Source organism: Alligator mississippiensis, chromosome 5, assembly GCF_030867095.1.
Source record: "Alligator mississippiensis isolate rAllMis1 chromosome 5, rAllMis1, whole genome shotgun sequence".
Taxonomy (NCBI): domain Eukaryota; kingdom Metazoa; phylum Chordata; order Crocodylia; family Alligatoridae; genus Alligator; species Alligator mississippiensis.
This window is the reverse complement of record NC_081828.1, coordinates 157,878,999-157,896,743: the sequence shown is the minus strand read 5'-3', so window position 1 is coordinate 157,896,743 and position 17,745 is coordinate 157,878,999. Positions and strand designations below refer to the sequence as shown.

At 43.1% G+C, this 17,745-nt stretch overlaps 1 protein-coding gene across 15 annotated transcripts in view; it reads right to left on the bottom strand.

Moving 5' to 3' along the window:
- GSDME (gasdermin E) overlaps positions 1-3,499 on the bottom strand; it is a 99,177-nt gene extending 95,678 nt beyond the window's left edge. For 4 of the 15 annotated variants that reach the window (XM_059728920.1, XM_059728921.1, XM_019497838.2 and 1 more), the window contains exon 1: positions 2,504-2,838. The gene's annotated coding sequence lies outside the window, so the exon portion shown is untranslated. The other 11 variants (XR_009462621.1, XM_059728917.1, XM_059728909.1 and 8 more) reach the window with 8 other exon arrangements.
- Positions 3,500-17,745: the final 14,246 nt, after the last annotated feature.

Genomic DNA, 17,745 nt, shown 5'->3' with positions numbered 1-17,745 from the left:
CCTCTTAGAAATTTCAGTCACTAAAATTCATTCACTGATCTCAGAAGAGGAATCTGTAACATTTTTCCATTAAGATTAGTCTTTGCTGCATGATGCTTTTGGTCTCGTTTTCTCAGTCTAAATTTTAATCGTGTTGTTGTTAAAAGGAAACACAAAACAAGTAATTGTCTTCTTAAGCCTGGCTGTGAAGAAGCCACATAATACTATGCATCTTTCACATGGATTTCCATTCATACAGAATTGAACATCTTGATTCATAATAGTGCAACTGTGTGCTACTTGCATTTCCTAAAAACACACAGTATGTAAAGGGGAATACAGGAAGAGGGAGGAGAAAACAATCAAGGAAGCACTCTAAAACCATTCAAATCTGTATATTGTGTGCAACACTAGTGATCTCTGATCATACACAATCTTACTGTGTATACAAGCAGGCCTCTAAGTGTTAAGAAAACATTCTCTTTCAATTTCCTTGCTTTGGAGGTTTAAGTTAAGAGTAGGGCATAGCTTGGCAGAGCTAGAGGGAGAACTGTTCCCCTTGTCAAAAGTGGAAGTAAAAGGGCATGGAGGAAGGATATTTTCCTTGCTTAATTAGCAACGTAACTTAAACCTTTAAAGTGAGTTTCCATCAAGGATATGGGAAGCTGTATTTAAAAGTAATAGCACTAAAAGACAGGAAAAACAGTTCATCCATGGAAACCCTGTCATTATTTAGTTGAGTAACCACATCCCACTGAGCTTCATAACAGCTGTATAAGTTTGTGGCAGTTCCACAAATTTTCATTTTTTTTCCTTTTCTGTTTTTAGAAATATTACCCTGGTCACCCAATCAAGAACACTAACTCAACAGGAACACCTCACATGGGGTTAAAATCTGCTCACTCTAACAATTCTTTTATTTTGGAGCAGTGAAACAGGAACTTTTATGCAGTCGCCCAATACAGTGCATGCAAAGCTGCATCATAAAATTATTTAAAAAACCCAAAAATAAAATTCTGTTTTGACTAAAGCAGAAGATTACCTGAAATGCTTCGCAGCACAACCAAGGAGCATAGAGGATGAGAACATTACTACCTATCAATTGCCTAAACATATTTTAAGTAAATGCTTTAAAGGACAGTTTTTGTGAGCCAAATGAGTCTGAACAGTAGCTTGTCAATCAGAAATGCTGCTGGACATTAAATTTAGTCTGTAGCAGAGGAAACATATTTGAATTTTAATGGGGCTTGGGTTTATAATGAACTATACTGAGACACACATAAAGAGAAGTAATGACAAGTAATACAGATACTTTACTAGGCTTTTAGAGCAAAATTTGAAACCTATTTCATTGCTTTTCCAGATACCTTACATTTTTTAAATCCACATAAACTAATGCCTGAATGTTAGCAGCTACACACATGCAATTAAATTTAAAAGAGCTACAATTTTATGTAGCCCTGAGTCTGGAAACACATGCATGTCATTTAGCACTGAAAAGAAAATTGTTTCAAATCCTGATGAACCAAAACTGTTCCCTTATCCAAGGGCTTATCTACCCACAAATGGCTCATTAGAGCAGTAACTCCCATCCCAGGTGGATGAAGGTTACAGCAATACAAAGGAAGGAAATCAAGCAGCACTGGTAGGAAGTATATATATATAATTATTTTGATTTAAAGAAATAAATCACCGGTCTAACGGAGAGTCACACAGATACAAAACCTGTGTATGGGTCAGGCTGTAAGACATGAATGTCTACACACAGGGGCAGATCCACAGGGTGTGCAGTAGCATGACTGCACTCCCCTTTCAGAATAAAAAAGCCCCCAGGGTGTTATGTAAAGTTCTCAAAGCATGTAAGAATCCCCCTCCTTCTCTTCTGTGCTCAGAGGCAGGTCACCTCCACTCCTCTCCTCCTCCCGTTCCAACCCCACCTTTTCCCACTGTCCCAGGGACCATAGAAACTGAAAAGCTGTTCCTACCTACTCCAACCACATTATGTAGGGACAAGCTCAGCTAAGAACAGCGACAGCAGCAGAGGCAAGGGGCAGAGTGGTGCCCCCTTCCCATGCCTGCTCGGGGGGGGGGGGGGGGGGGAGCGGGGGGGGGGGGGGGGAATGCTGTCCTTGTCCCAGCTGATCCCAGCCCCTTGTGGGGGGGGGGAGGGGGGGGAGAGTGTGCAAAAGGGGCTTTGAAGGTTCCCTGCCTAGAGAAAAGCAGTAGCAGCAGGTGGGAGATGGGGAAAGGGGAGGGAAGGGGATGTGCTTCTGAGCAGGAAGCAGGGGGATGGAGGGACACGACTCTTACCTCCTTTCGTGACTTAAAAAAATTCTCCCTAGGCTACAGCATTATGGTCTGCCCACACCTGGGGCAGCAGGGGGCTGGGAGCAGAGCGCAACCACCCCTGCCACATGGATGGTTGATCTGCCCCAGGCACACACAAGCATCCAGTGGCATAAGCCTTGCAGGTGACTGCCAGTAGCTTGAAGCAACCAGTGTAGTTTTAGCTAGAGATACAAACCAGCTGAAGGTGATGGAAGAGCAGCCGCAGGCAAAGTCACAGGGAGGCAACCTGAGCCGCTCTTCAAGTTCCTGCTTTTAATTAAACCCTGCTGAGCACCTTATGACTGAGAGAAACGGACAGGTCTAGGTCGGGGTGGGCAATTATTTTGGGCAGAGGGCCACTTACTGAGTTTTGGCAAGCCATCAAAGGCCACATGACAGGCAGCCAGGGGCAGATAAATATTAATTTTCTACATGTTTTTAGGGGCCCTGTGGGCCGGACAGAATGGCCTGGCAGGCCACATCCAGCCTGCATTTTGCCCACCCCCGGTCTAGGAGAAGCCACAGGTCAGCTCCTTCCAGACCCCCCCCCCGCGCCCCTCTCCTCCCCGACCCACCAAAGCCTACGCTGCCGCGCCCGCCGCGCCACGACCACGGCACAGGGGAAAGGCAGGCTGGAAATGGCCCACGTGGAGGTGCTGGCGTTGGGGGCGGGATGCCTGCAAGCGGGCGAGGGCGATGCCCACGGCTACGGGGGACGGGGAGGGAGGCCAGGCCCACGTGCGTGTCACCTGCATGTCACGAATGTCGCGCACACGCCACGTGCCTGACACAAGTGGGCTTGGGGTGACAGGCCACGTTGAGTGGGCGCGCTCCCCGGGCAGGGCAGGGCAGGGCAGGGCAGGGCCCGGCCGCACCAGCCTACTCACGGCCCAGCTGCGTGTCGGCGCCCGCGAGGATGCTGCAGCCGGGCCCGGCCGGGCCTCTTGTGTGCGGCGGCAGCGGCGGCGGGGCGGTGCCTGCGCGGGGCGGGGGGGAGCCGCCGGAGCAGCCTCAGAGCCGGCCTGGCCGCGCCCCCCCGCCTCGGCGCGTCCGGCTCGGCCCGCGGCCGCCCCGAGAAAAGCTGCGCCCCTGGGAAACTCCCGCCTTCGGCACCCCGCTGGGTCAGCCCTGACCCATAGCCACGGGCCCCGCGCGCCCCAGGCAGAGCCGGGGACCGGCGGCCGAGGAGCAGCTGGCGGAGATCCGCCGGAGACATCCACGCGGCTGTGACGGTCCCGGGAGCGCGCAGGGAAGGAGAGGCCACGAGCGCGCTCCCTTTCCAGACCGAGGCTTGCTGGGAGAGCTGTTAGGGTCATAGGAAAGTAGGCCTGGAAGCGGACCTCGTCAAGGTCATCAGCCCTTGCTCAAGGCAGAACCATCTCGGACAGAGCCAGCCCTGCCCAGTGTTTGTCTAACCTGCTTTAGAAAGTTTCCAAGGATGGATGGAGACTCCAGAGTTCCCCAGCCAGCCTGTGCCTGAGCACCCTCCGCCTCCAAACTTTCCTCATAATCAGAGCAAGCCTAGTCCTATGCTTGTCTAGCAAGGGAAACACTGTGACCACTGAGGCAGTCCTCCTAGTGGCACCTGGGGAAGACCACTCTCCTGGCACGGGGATAGTACCTGCCAAGGTAATGTACAGTAAACCTCCCACTTAGCTGCTGGCATGGGAAGGGCTTGGCTTTATGCCCACTTTATGGAAAGGGGAGACTCCTCCTGAGCTTGCTCCTGCGGCCATATGGCTGACAGCAGGTGAAACTCTGGGGCATCTGAACCCCAAGCGTCTGGGCTTGGGCCTGCAAGTAGGATGTTAGTCAAAATTTTGGAAACAGCTGAAGGCCCAGATGGGGTTGAAGGATGTTTGCCAGTAGTAGGGCCACTTATGGTTCTGGACTGACTTACAGATTTGGAATTTGTTTAGGCTATTTTGGCTTGGAATATGGAAAATTAAAAAGATACATCTCCAGCCTCAATTTCCCTTGCTGCAGCTTGCAGCTGTTGCTCCTAGTCCTGTCCCCTACAGCCACAGAGAAAAAGTCCCATCTCCATCCTCTCTATAATCACCCTTCAGGTATCTGAAGGCTGCTATCAAGTCCCCCTCAGCTTTCTCTTTTTGAGAAAAGACCCTAATTCTTTCAGCCTTTCCTCATAAGTCTTCTCTCCCAGCCCCCTGATCAATTTTGCTGCCCTGTGCTCTTTAGACAAGCTTTCAGGCACAACAAAAGCCTTCCATGAGTCTGAGAAAGAAACAAACCCAGCCTCAGCCAGGTAGCTAGTCTAGATAAATACTATTACTTTCCTTCAATCCCATTATGTTAGTGTAAATGGTCACTAAACTTGTAAAGCAAAAGAAGTTATCACATGTAGTTACCAACCAAAGAAGGGACACTTGAAATAAACTTAATGAAGTAAAAGAATAAGATCAGTCAAAAGGGAAGAGGCCTGTTCAAGCTTTGTTTTCAGTGGCACAAAATGTTAGGATTTTACAGAGGAATAACTATTATCTTGTGAATTAGCAGGTGAACAGAAGTCAGTCAGGTGGACAGGGTCAATCTACTGTTCACACTGCCCCTGGCTGACCTTGCCTGGTTACTTTGGTCCCACCAGGAGAAATCAAGTGCCTTGTAGTCCTGGCTATACTAACAGAGTTGTCTCCAGAGAGAGATGCTCAGAGAAAAATCCTGGAGGTAACTGCCCCAGAGCAACAATGCACAAATGAACAGCTGTCCTAGAAAGAAAGCATCTTGCTCTACAAAAATTATCTTGTAGGCCAAGGCAAATTTACCTCAGTTTAAGGGGTTGTACCATGTGGTTGCATTTTTTTTCCTCCTTGCATCTATGGCAATGCAAGCTAGAACCGGACTGGATAGCTAGCACAGGTTAACTATTCCCTGGAAAGATAAAGTGGAAATAAGATATGAAAAAAGAGAGAAGGTCAGCTGTGAGTGGGTCAGGAGCAGGGCTGACCGTGCCTAACTAATACTACAAGTTCTTTTGTTCCTACTTACAGATTTAATGGCAAGATAACTATCACCTGGTGGTATTACTTTTAAACTGCAAAATAACTACCACCTTTCCACCATGTGTTAAAATCTGGAACAGTCAGGGGTGACCAAAACTTCAGAGTCCTGCATGTGAACTGAGTTTAGTGGCACCAGCCCAGGTCTCCAGATTAAGTGTTTAAAATACAAAAACCCACCATCTTAATTGTCATTCTTGTTAGTCAACAGAGTCCAAGGACTGCATGACACAAGGGGACTGAACTATGCTCTTCTTTGTAGAAGTGGTACAGCACTTCCCTCACTTATCTGAATCCCTTTGGAAAGTACCTGTCAAAAAGCCATTCAGATAATTGAAACAGCAGCATCTTGTGAAGAATTACATATGATTAAACATGATGCATAATGCAAAGACCTTATAACATTTAGCAGTAGTGACATTAAATACAGTAAAACTAAAGAGAACAGCTTGTTATAATAACAGTTAGGTTAAAGTTGCCATTTAGATAATTGAGTCTGGTTAGCTGAGGTTTGGATAACTAAGGATGTGATTCCACAGTAGACTGACAGCATATCAGGGTGGTTAGGTGAGGCTTCCTCTGCTGTTAACTTGTTTATTCTCCATTGCAATCTAGCTGGCACTCTTAATAAGAGGTAAGAAAAACAGTTTCCTATAGATGTAAGTCCAATGCCCACTTTATCCTAAATCTATAGCAACATAGCATTCAATGAGATATAAATAAAAATTATGACATGGGGGGAGATTTATGAATGACACTATGAAATTATTAGGATGCCATAAATTACAATAATAAGATTTATGCATGTAACATGGCTCTGGGATGAATAATTTCCCATACTCCAAAACTCCACACCTGAGGACATCTAAGGGCTAAGTGAAAGAAATACATTTGGTTTCTTTACAAAACTGCAGAAACACAAAGAATTAGTTGCTTTTAAGGCATACACAGTTTTGTACAGGCAACAAAGATATCTTTTTCAACAGAATCACAGTATATGACAGGTATTTTCCTTGAGGATTTAAGGGAAATAATTTCAGGCAGTAGGGACATAGTGATAAAATGTCAGATCTTAGTAGATGAAAGCCTAGGCTTTGGAACAAAAAAAAGTGCAAAATAAGATGGCCTGATTTGCTTAGGCTGAGCAACATGGCCTGTTTAAGAAAACTACCAGGGAAGCAACAATTTCTTAGGATTCCCATGTAGTTGGTCCAATAAAAATATCACCCTAAAAAATCCTAGTGTGAATTTCTGGACTATCACAACTATAAAATCACTCTTACACTACTAAGAAATTACCTGCATTCTGATCCTAATGAAAATGCTGAACACAGGCAGTTAAAGCATATAGTTCTTTAGGAAGAACAGCATTACAGGGACACCATTAACTGTGTCCCTGTAGAAGAAAAACACATGTTGGGGAGGTGTGACACCCCATTCAGTAAAGCACAGAATGAGACAGAATTGGTGGTCTGATTCAAGAGAAGTCAGCAGGCGGCATGAAATGAGGCAAGAACTGGTTAAAAACTGAAATGGCTTTAACCAAGCCTCTAGCTAATTAAAAATGTACATTATCTATAAGAAGTGACTCCTATACACCACAGCTGAGTAACATGAAGTGAAGAAATGCAACATGCTAAGAGGGTCCTCAGATATCTTGGCATGAAAACCCTTTTTAAATGTCTGATTGATATTGAGAAAAATAAAGTTATATCTAAATTTCTAACAGATAACCACTAGGTGTCAGTATTGCAGAAAGATTACTTCTGCAGCCAATAATTAAGGTCATTGCACTCCTTAAATGTTAGAGTTGGTGTATAAGTTGATATAGTACCAATATTGATTTAATTTTCAGCCTTTGATACTAAGATAGCATGCAAGCACAAAATTAGATAAAAAGGGAAATTTGTTAGAGACAGAAAATAGTCACTGGGCTACATCCATAACTTTTCAGTTTATTAATAATATTAGCATGAATATGAACAGTATCAAACACCTATTAAATGTTATTCAGAGATTTTCCAATCTGCAGCTATGCAATATATAAGCAAATGATTTCTTTCTATATGACTTTGGGAGGTGTCCCAAAACTCTTTGTAATCTTATGCTAAAGCCTCCTAAATCATCAAGATGACTGAAAAATGCGCATCTGACCTAGGTTCTATCCAATCTATAGAATTAATGAAAAAAGTCTTAACAGTTTTCATATAAAAACAGCCTGCTGCCCACCCCAAAGCCTCTCTCATTGTTTACATTAGAATTCAAGTCTTATTTAGCAGAAAGATTCTGCAATTACTGTCAATAAATATTTCCCACCATTGCAAATGATGGCACTTCTCTACTGCTGGCAGCACTGCTGACAGGCCTACCACAGCAAAGGCTGTTAGCATTCTGTTTTATATATTATATTACATGCTATTTTATGTATGCTATGCTATGAACACCTGCTCAGAGTGCTCTAATACAGGGTGATTAAAAGGCTTGTGAAGAAGGCCTAAGCAGTTAGGAAGCCATTTTGCCCCATTTGAATGTCTCTTTATGTGCCAAATGGGAGATCCAGTTCTCCTTTCCATTTAGATCTTGACAATGTGTACAAGGTGACTCTAAGGGATGGCATAATTTTTAGCCACTGGCTGCATCCACCTTCAAAATGAGTTTGGCTGCTGTTCAAAGGAGAAGTACTTCATTTCCAGATACATTTTCTTTACCTTTAGTTACCCTTACAGGAAAAGAAGAAAGAAAGAGTTATTAATAGATCTTTTGCAATATGATTTATCATACAGATCGTAAAGCAGTGAGGGAAATAAGAGCCTATGAAGACAGACAAAGGTGCTTTGATAGGGGTTTAAACATAAGGTAGAAGTCAATACTTGCATCTTCAGTGCTGAGCTTGGTTCTGAGAGATGTGGCAGCATGTTTAACTTTATAGGGTAAGTGCATCATGGTGGTGGATTCTCATACGTTAATTTTTAAAAATTGTGTGTCCCTGGAGCGTGTGTGTATGTGGGGGAGGGGGCGGGAGCAGGGGAAGGTGGGGACCAATGACTGACTTTTGGGACAGCCATAGATTGTTTTTTTTCTAAGATTTGCCTCAAAAGACTTAAAATATATTTGTTTTTAAAGCAGAAAATAAGAGAAGATTGCTCAAATATTGCAGGAAGAATAGGTTCAGTTCTTTCCTAGTGGCTGACACAGTGGATCACAGTGGCTTTAGGAATCATCCAGTACGTTCTTCACATGACACATCCGATATACGATAGTTCTGATAAAACCTCCATCAGTTAAGTAGTTCTAATCATAAAACATAAATGTAAGACATAGATCTGTCCTCTTATTTTTTGTTTAATAAGGGCAAATTAAGGATTAAGTGTGGACAATGTTTCTGCATGCTCAAAAGGTCTGCTTCCATAATACTTTATTAAGAACCATCTGGTCCGATTAAAATTTTATCAAGGACCATCTGCTGTATTGTTCAGTCTATTTAGTACTAGGGATTAGTTATAAATAAACCAAAAGGCAACAGATAAGGACACAAAATATTTATATAGGTCCTACCTAAACACTGGATTAAAAAAAAAAAATTCAAGATATTTCACACTAGATACGTGGCATTTTAAAAAGAAAAGTAGATTAAGAGATGTAACAAAATCTCTTTGAGGATGAAGTAATACTCTTCTTTTCTTCTGTCTTTGACCCCTCTACAGACATATGATTGTCAATAGTATTTGAACATTTAGGAAGTTGCCTTAAAATAAGTAATGGAATAAACTACTGATTACATCAGAATAAGAAATGTTTGTGCTTGATTTCCAAAACTGCTGCCCTTATGTTGAGCTGTAATTGTGGGTTTTCATTCCTTCTAAAAAAATCAGTACCTTCATCTTTATATAACTTCATCTTTTCAGCCGTAAGCTCTTTGGCTCAGTAATTGCTATTTACTATATATTTGCACAGCATCTAGCACAACTTGCCTTGACTCAATTGTGCCCTTTAGCTGCTACCACAGTATAAATGTTTACCCTAATACACTGACTAATTTATTACATGGCTATTTTAATAACATTTATGATATGCTAACTTTAAGATTACAAAGTACTCATCAGAAAATTTAATGATTTTATTAGTCATGCCAATTATGTGGCACCAGGAGCAAATTCAAGCTAAAAGGGCTGAAGAACTAGGGGAGAGAGGACAGCTCAGTCAGAAGTTCACGGATGTGCGCACAAAAAACTGGAAAGGCAAGTGGAATCAATGAATCAGGAAGAACAGAGCTCTTGCTGCAGTTAGGAACCTTACATCCTATGCAAACAGGTCCACAATGGAAATGAAAGATCCCATTTACTAAGATAGTGAAAAGAAGTTCCTAGGGCTGTCTGAGTATCTGTCTGTGCCTACCCCCTGCACCCCAACCCACCCCTTCCCCTCCTCTCCTAACACATAACACTTGAACAAGTTCAGTGTGATTGCTGACCACCATGTAGCTTAGGCATTATTTTCCAAACAGCCAGTTCCATTTCTGTTGAGTACCTCACAATTTAGCAGACCTGTTTATGTAGATATTATACCATTATGAAGGGAGGAGAAGACTCAGTTATAGTCAATCTTTGTAAACAGAGTTAAAAGGTATTGCAACATTGTAGTAGGCAGGAAGTGATTGAATTGTTATGTATTGCAACTTACTAGGAATGTCATATTTAAAACAATGTAATCTATTCCGTTTTCTTGTTTTTTTCTTTTTTACCATTCATTTTGTCATCTTAAGATCTTTACAGTTCCTCCACATCCAGTTCCATTCTCTGCATCTATATCCTGTGGTTTAATTTCTTTTTTAGAACTGAAAACTGACTTTCTAATTCCATGGGAAACTTAAAATACTAAATCATTCAATCATCAGCACGACGTCGAGTGGGTAAGGTAACTAGTAGGGTGAAAGTGCTAGACTTTAGGAAAGCTGATTTCAATGAACTCAGGCGATTAGTCAAGGACGCACTGCAGAATAGGAGTTTTGAAGCGATGGGAGTCCAAGAAGGGTGGCTGTACCTTAAGGAAACGATCCTTCGGGCACAAAGGGAGACGATCCCGATGCGAGGAAAAAGAGGGAAAGGGGCCAGAAGGCTTTCTTGGCTGACCAGAGAAATCCAGGGCAGCCTAAGGGCCAAAAGGGGAGCACATAAAAAGTGGAAACAGGGAGAGATCACCAAAGACGAATATACTTCCTCTGCTCGTGCTTGTAGGGAGGCAGTTAGACGGGCCAAAGCTACCATGGAGCTGAGGATGGCATCCCAAGTAAAGGACAACAAGAAATTGTTCTTTAGATATATAGGGAGTAAAAGGAAGGCCCAGGGAGGAATAGGACCCCTGCTAAATGGGCAGAAGCAATTGGTGACGGACAGGGGGGACAAGGCTGAACTTCTCAACGAGTTCTTTGCCTCAGTGTTCCTAAGAGAGGGGCAAGACAAGTCTCTCACTGGGGTTGTAGAGAGGCAGCAGCAAGGTGCCAGACTTCCATGCGTAGACCCTGAGATGGTGCAGAGCCTCTTGGAAGAACTGGATGCCTTTAAGTCGGCAGGCCCGGATGAGCTCCATCCGAGGGTGCTGAAGGCACTGGCCGACATCATTGCAGAGCCACTGGCGGGAATATTTGAACGCTCGTGGCACACGGGCCAAGTCCCGGAGGACTGGAAAAGGGCCAATGTGGTCCCCATTTTCAAGAAGGGGAGGAAGGAGGACCCGGGCAATTATAGGCCAGTCAGTCTCACCTCCATCCTTGGCAAAGTCTTTGAAAAAATTATCAAGGCTGACATATGCGAGAGCCCGGCAGGACAAATTATGCTAAGAGGAAACCAGCATGGGTTCATAGCAGGCAGATTGTGCCTGACTAATCTAGTCTCTTTTTATGACCAGGTTACGAAACGTCTGGACACAGGAGGAGGGGTGGATGTCGTATACTTAGACTTCAGGAAGGCCTTCGATACGGTATCCCACCCTATACTGGTGAACAAGTTAAGAGGCTGTGACTTGGATGACTACACGGTCCGGTGGGTGGCGAATTGGCTAGAGGGTCGCACCCAGAGAGTCGTGGTGGATGGGTCGGTTTCGACCTGGAAGGGTGTGGGCAGTGGGGTCCCGCAGGGCTCGGTCCTTGGACCGATACTCTTTAATGTCTTCATCAGTGACTTGGACAAGGGAGTGAAATGTACTCTGTCCAAGTCTGCAGGTGACACAAATCTATGTGGAGAAGTGGACACGCCAAAGGGCAGGGAACAGCTGCAAGCAGACCTGGACAGGTTAGATAAGTGGGCAGAAAACAACAGAATGCAGTTCAACAAGGAGAAATGCAAAGTGCTGCACCTAGGGAGGAAAAATGTCCAGCACACCTACAGCCTAGGAAATGACCTGCTGGGTGGCATGGAAGTGGAAAGGGATCTTGGAGTCCTAGTGGACTCCAAGATGAACCTGAGTCGGCAGCGTGACGAAGCCATCAGAAAAACTAACGGCACTTTATTGTGCATCAGCAGATGCATGACGAATAGATCCAAGGAGGTGATACTTCCCCTCTATCGGGTGCTGGCCAGACCGCAGTTGGAGTACTGCATGCAATTCTGGGCACCGCACTTCAAGAGGGATGCGGATAACCTGGAGAGGGTCCAGAGAAGGGCCACTCGTATGGTTAAGGGCTTGCAGACCAAGCCCTATGAGGAGAGACTGGGGCACCTGGACCTCTTCAGCCTCCACAAGAGAAGGTTGAGAGGCGACCTTGTGGCTGCCTATAAGTTCATCACAGGGGCACAGAAGGGAATTGGTGAGGTTTTATTCACCAAGGCGCCCCCGGGGGTTACAAGAAATAATGGCCACAAGCTAGCAGAGAGCAGATTTAGACTGGACATTAGGAAGAACTTCTTCACAGTTAGAGTGGCCAAAGTCTGGAACGGGCTCCCAAGGGAGGTAGTGCTCTCCCCTACCCTGGGGGTCAAGAGGAGGTTGGATATGCATCTAGCTGGGGTCATCTAGACCCAGCATTCTTTCCTGCCTATGCAGGGGGTCGGACTCCATGATCTATTAAGGTCCCTTCCTACCCCAACATCTATGAATCTATGAATTCCCAAACAGAACAACAAATTCTGAAATTTCCCAGAGAATGGGAATTTCAGTATTTGTTCAGGAAGAATTTTATTGTGACCTTTTCTAAATGTTCTCAGATTCCCTGAGAAAGCAGGAGGCTGAACAGCCCAGTAACTGGTGGGGACTGGGACCCTCAGCCCCCACTCACTGTCAGTCCACTAGATAGTTTGCTGAAGAACCTTAGGAGCCACAGTTTCCTTACGGACTGCCATTGTGAGCTGCTACAGCACTCGTCTCCTGGTCCTCCAGACTGCTGAGGAAGTAGGCATACAAGCTGACCGAAAACCAGACCGCATTCAGCTTTCAGAAACCTGTCTGGCAGGCAGGGGTCATCAGAAACCCACCTGAAATTCACCGGAATTTTTTTCTTTTTTTAAGTGTTTCGCAGAACTTTTAGATAACAACAGGAAGATGTCTGATCAGACATATTCTCCTTGCTCTTTTCCTTCACTCTTTTCTCTCTTTATGTTATCTGCTTTTCATGGCATTCAATATGGACCACTTTCCTCTGGTCCTCCTCACCCCCACCTGTCTTTTATACAAACCGTGGTCAAGCTCACTACAGAATGACGTGTTCTGATGGTACCCAGTGTCCAAAATTTAGAAATGCGTACAATGGTAAACAGAACATAAAGTATAAAGACCATGCTTTTAGCATGGAGGCATAGGATGCAAACTTGCCAGCCTCAACAGTTGAAAATCATGAGACAGCCATAAAAGAGGTCTAAAATAACTCTGGGGTTCATTTTTTTGCTTCCTGGTTTGAGGCGTTTAGATTAGTTTGTGGTCTGCCATTAAAAAATCACAACTACTATAATAAAAATAAAGAATATATATGAGCCAAAGCCTACAGTTGAAGAAGTCTGACATAAATAAGGCCTAGCTCAGTGATTCTCAACCAGGTTGTTGTAACACCCTGAGGTGCCTTGAAATCCTTTCAAGTGTGCTGCAGGGTTACTGCACAGTGTTAAGACTGTTAGGTGTACTAACATGAATCTCAAGGTAAACCAAGAGATTTCAAAAAGGAATACATAGTGTTAAAAACATTTTGACTTGTGGTTTCTCTCACTTCTTCGCAACAGAGGAATTGCTCTATTATTTTTTGTAATAAAAAATGAGTGAAAATTGAATTGACATTTTCTGAGGGGTACTTTGAATCTAACAAGGTTGAGAATGACTTGGCTAGCTTAAAACCTAGTGAACAAAAGTGGGTGATCAGTATATAAATTTGTGGCCATAAAGTCAGTTGCAAGTGGTAAACAAGTTACAGAGTCAACTGTACAAACACAAAGAGCCGGGAGATTGCGAGAGAGAATTTTTAGAAGCCACGAAGTACTGACAATTGCAAAATTCCTGCCATATCCCAGTTGCATGTTTCCATGCAGTAATCAGTAGTTAATGCAATTTAATTTTAGGATAAAGAGGAAAGAGCCTATCCAACATGTGCACCCTGATACTTTGCGGGGTAAAGTGTTAAAATGGGCACCATTTAGGCACATGTGTGTGCATCCTATGGGATACAATATCCTCTAATTGTTAACAGATCTTTAGGTACTACCACAATGTAAATGTGGTATACGGGCATCTGGAAAAGCCCAATATGAGAAGACAGGATGCGTGCTGTCTGTCAGCTGTCTGGGGACTTCCATAGGATGTTTGAGTAAAGAATGGAACCAGACATTAATTTCATCTTATTTCCCCTTTGCTTTCTAATTTGCTGTCATCACACATCTCATTTTGTTTCTAATAAAAAAATTGCATCCAAGTTACTTGTCTTCACTTGACTTCCCTCTGTTGCCACCTCTGCAAGTGTCATATTCCCGCAGTCCAAACCTATTGAAACATGAGACTTCCCCACATGTCCTACTAGTGGTTACAACGTTTCCCAGCTTTTGTCTGCAAACAAAGTTAAAGGGACAGTCTTGTTTCTCCTTTCAAATGAAAGCTGAGATTCTTGCTTATTTACAGGATCCTCAAGAACTGGAGATTAAATGAATCCACAAACCATGCCAAGACATGAAGTAAAATTGGGATTTGAGAAAACTGGGGAAATGCAGCTCAAACTGCAAAACATGCTAATTCTGTGGGAAATTTTATGCCTGATTCAATGAGGGACTGTACAGAAGACAAACTGGAGTAAGGAAGATGGGGGAAGAGAATTAACTAAAACTGAATTGTGTTAATGGTGCACTGACAATTTGAGTCCAAACTGAAAAGTTCCAGATGACTATAGTAAGAGGTGCTCACAGTGGAACAGAAGGGTCTACACAAAACACTAAAGAGAAAGTAAATAGGGTTTTATTACTTACTCTGTCTCCCACAATACAAGAACTAGAGGTCATAAAATGAAACTAGTAGGTAGGAAGTTTAAAACTAACCTCAGTCAGTTTTTTCACACAGTGGGTGCATAACATGAGACGCTAACTGTGCAGTAGCCTAATAACACTGTGCAGTAGTGTGCTGGGCAAAGCCATGCTAATATGCTACTGTGCAGTACTATTAGGTTACTGTGCAGTTAGCATCACTAAAAAGACGTGCACCAGTGCACCAGCGTAGCTACGGCACATTTATGAACATGTAGATGCACCCAGTATGTAATTAAAGTGTGGAACTCATTGGCACCAGATGCTGTGGAACCTGACAGATTAGCCAGATTCAAAAAGGGACTGGACAGATTCTTTGAGGAAAGGGACATGAGCATGGGAGTTGGGGATAAATTAGAACCTCCTAGACCTTATACACTGGGGGCTGCAACTAAGAGGAACAGTGGAAAAACACCCCCTGGTCATACCCTGTTGACTCTCCCTTTCAGCATCCACTCTCTGCCACTGTGTAACACAGGAGACTGGGCAAAATGGACCTATGGTCTGACCCAGTAAATGCTAATTCTTATGTTCTTATTAATTTGCAACTCCAAGAGGATACCTAATTCTCCATCAGCAGCCAATAAGCAGTAGTTAGCCATTTTCAACTTCTGTGAGATGTATATTGTATGCTATATCTAGACAAGGAAGGATTTTTTACATTTATTATAAAGAAAAAATAGCTTAAAACACCAAGTGTAAATCATATGTTTAGAATATAAGAGCATAGGATAATGCATGTAAATGCTAAATGTACTATTTCTTACAGCAAAAATCAGAGTGCTTGCTGTATAAGAATTACATAATCGAAGGTGTAAAATAATCGGTCAACATTTTTTGCTGCACATTCTTATATGAATTCATCTCTAAAATAGAAGATAAGTCTGCAAACTGGAAGGTCTGCACCTGATTAAGTGAGGAAAAGCTGAAGAGCATCCCATTCTTTGTGAACAACAGCTGGCTACTAGGTGCCTTGGAGACCATAGGATAGGTTCTATAAGTAGACCAATCATCAGGAGCAAATTCCTTTGCAATTTAATTTGTGCATGTGCACAGTTGGAAAAGACTAATCACACTTTGACAGATGATTAATTAGCTAAACTGGCTTGTGTACAGATCAGTAGAACTCTGGTGGGGATTCAGTGCACAAATGAATAAGGTCATAATGATGAGTTAACCAGATTTTGCTATATTATTGTAACTTATTTATATTTGTATTGGCACTTAGGGACCAGGGCCTCATTGTGCTAGCCATTATACAAATATATAATAAAGGTGATCCCTACCTTTTGAGCTTACGTTGTAAGCTGTGTGCCCAGATTCAGGGTGAGGGCATGTCCTCAGTGCTGAGTGGCGAGTTGATTGGTAGGTAAGCAGACTTCACAAAGGATGGTGTAAGTTGCCTCCATTGACAGGCCACTCATAAGCAGAGTGGCCTGTTTTCCTTCCGGTTTTGCAGCAGTTGGGAGACAGTGACGTACTAAATCTGGACTGAGTGGGGTTGAGCCATGGCCTTCTCTGGCCCTTCTGGGATTGTCGTCTATAGTCAGTGCATCAGAGGACAAGCAATACATCCTTTAATCAACAGGGAAGAGCAGCTGTGTCCCACTAGCAGATGTTAATATAATAGGAAGAGATGAGTAACTGGTACAAAGCAAGAGCTGCCCTTGTTCTGTTTGCCAGGACTTCCTGCCCACATACTTTAATTTCTGTTGTTTTAACAGAGTTACTTCCTTTTTTCCTGTTATTTCAGGCAGTCACCACTATGTGCTGGCATGTGTGCTCTCACCTGCCAGAATCAATTAAAACAGCAGCATTTGGAGAGTGGTTTACATGTTCAAAAACAGGGAAAAGTTGCCTAATTACTATCAAAGCTTCTTTCTTGTCAGCTATAAATCAGATTGGAAGAAGTTTAGAATGCTTCTCTGAATAAAGATAGATGCATATCATGTAACAAGGCAAACAAAAAGGGCCTTTTTATTTATAAAATCAGTCTTCCCACCTGCATTGGATCATTGAGATAGAGTTTCTGTATCTTGAAACTAATTAAACAGACAACTTCTGAAGGCAAAATACAGCAATAGGAGTGAGTACCCATCTTCTGCTAGCCTTATTTGGTTCTATTCCCTGATGATCTGACAGATGAACCCTGGATTTTAGTGAATTCAAACCCTCCCCTTTTCCTGTGTTTGTGATATGCATTACTAAAAATCACAAGTTTGCAATTTCATTTTACTTTTGAATAAGTTCAATTTGTTATAATTGGTGTGTTCCTATAGTCCTTACTCTGGCAAAGCTCCCACTAAAATCAAGAGCAACACTGTTTGGACCATTATTTTTAAAACTTTTATGAAAATAGGGTTCCCCCTACCCCACCCACCCACAACTTTTTAACAAATCCATGTCTTTAGCTTCTCTGAGTTTTGTTTCATTGACTGGTAGGTAAGTAGCAAACAATGAATACAAGTAGGATGATCTTATGACTTAATTCCATCTCGTTTGACAATGGCTGAGAAACGGTGAGTAAACAAAATGGTAAATCACTCCTCTCTGCTATTAGACATAACCTCATCTGGTGATGAATCTACATGATCTTTCCTTGCTGTGAACTGCATTCCAGACATTGCAGAGATGTTTTTTCAAAATTAGAGAGAAACAAATTGTTCGAGTATGCATTACAATAATTCTTTTCTAATCAGAGGCTAGTGCAGTTTTCAGCTTGAAAAAGAAGTCTTCGTACAACTTAAAACTTGGCTTTCATACGTATCTAGTGACCCATTTTGCCAGTATAACCAAGTCAGATTTCATTAACAGTATGGTTAGTTGTAAAAAAAATGTTTTAAATTATAGTTGTATTTCAGAATTCATAGACTGCAGTATGCAGTCAAATCAGTTAGATTTGCCTAAGGGAACAAGGGAGAGAATCCTTGCTTGCT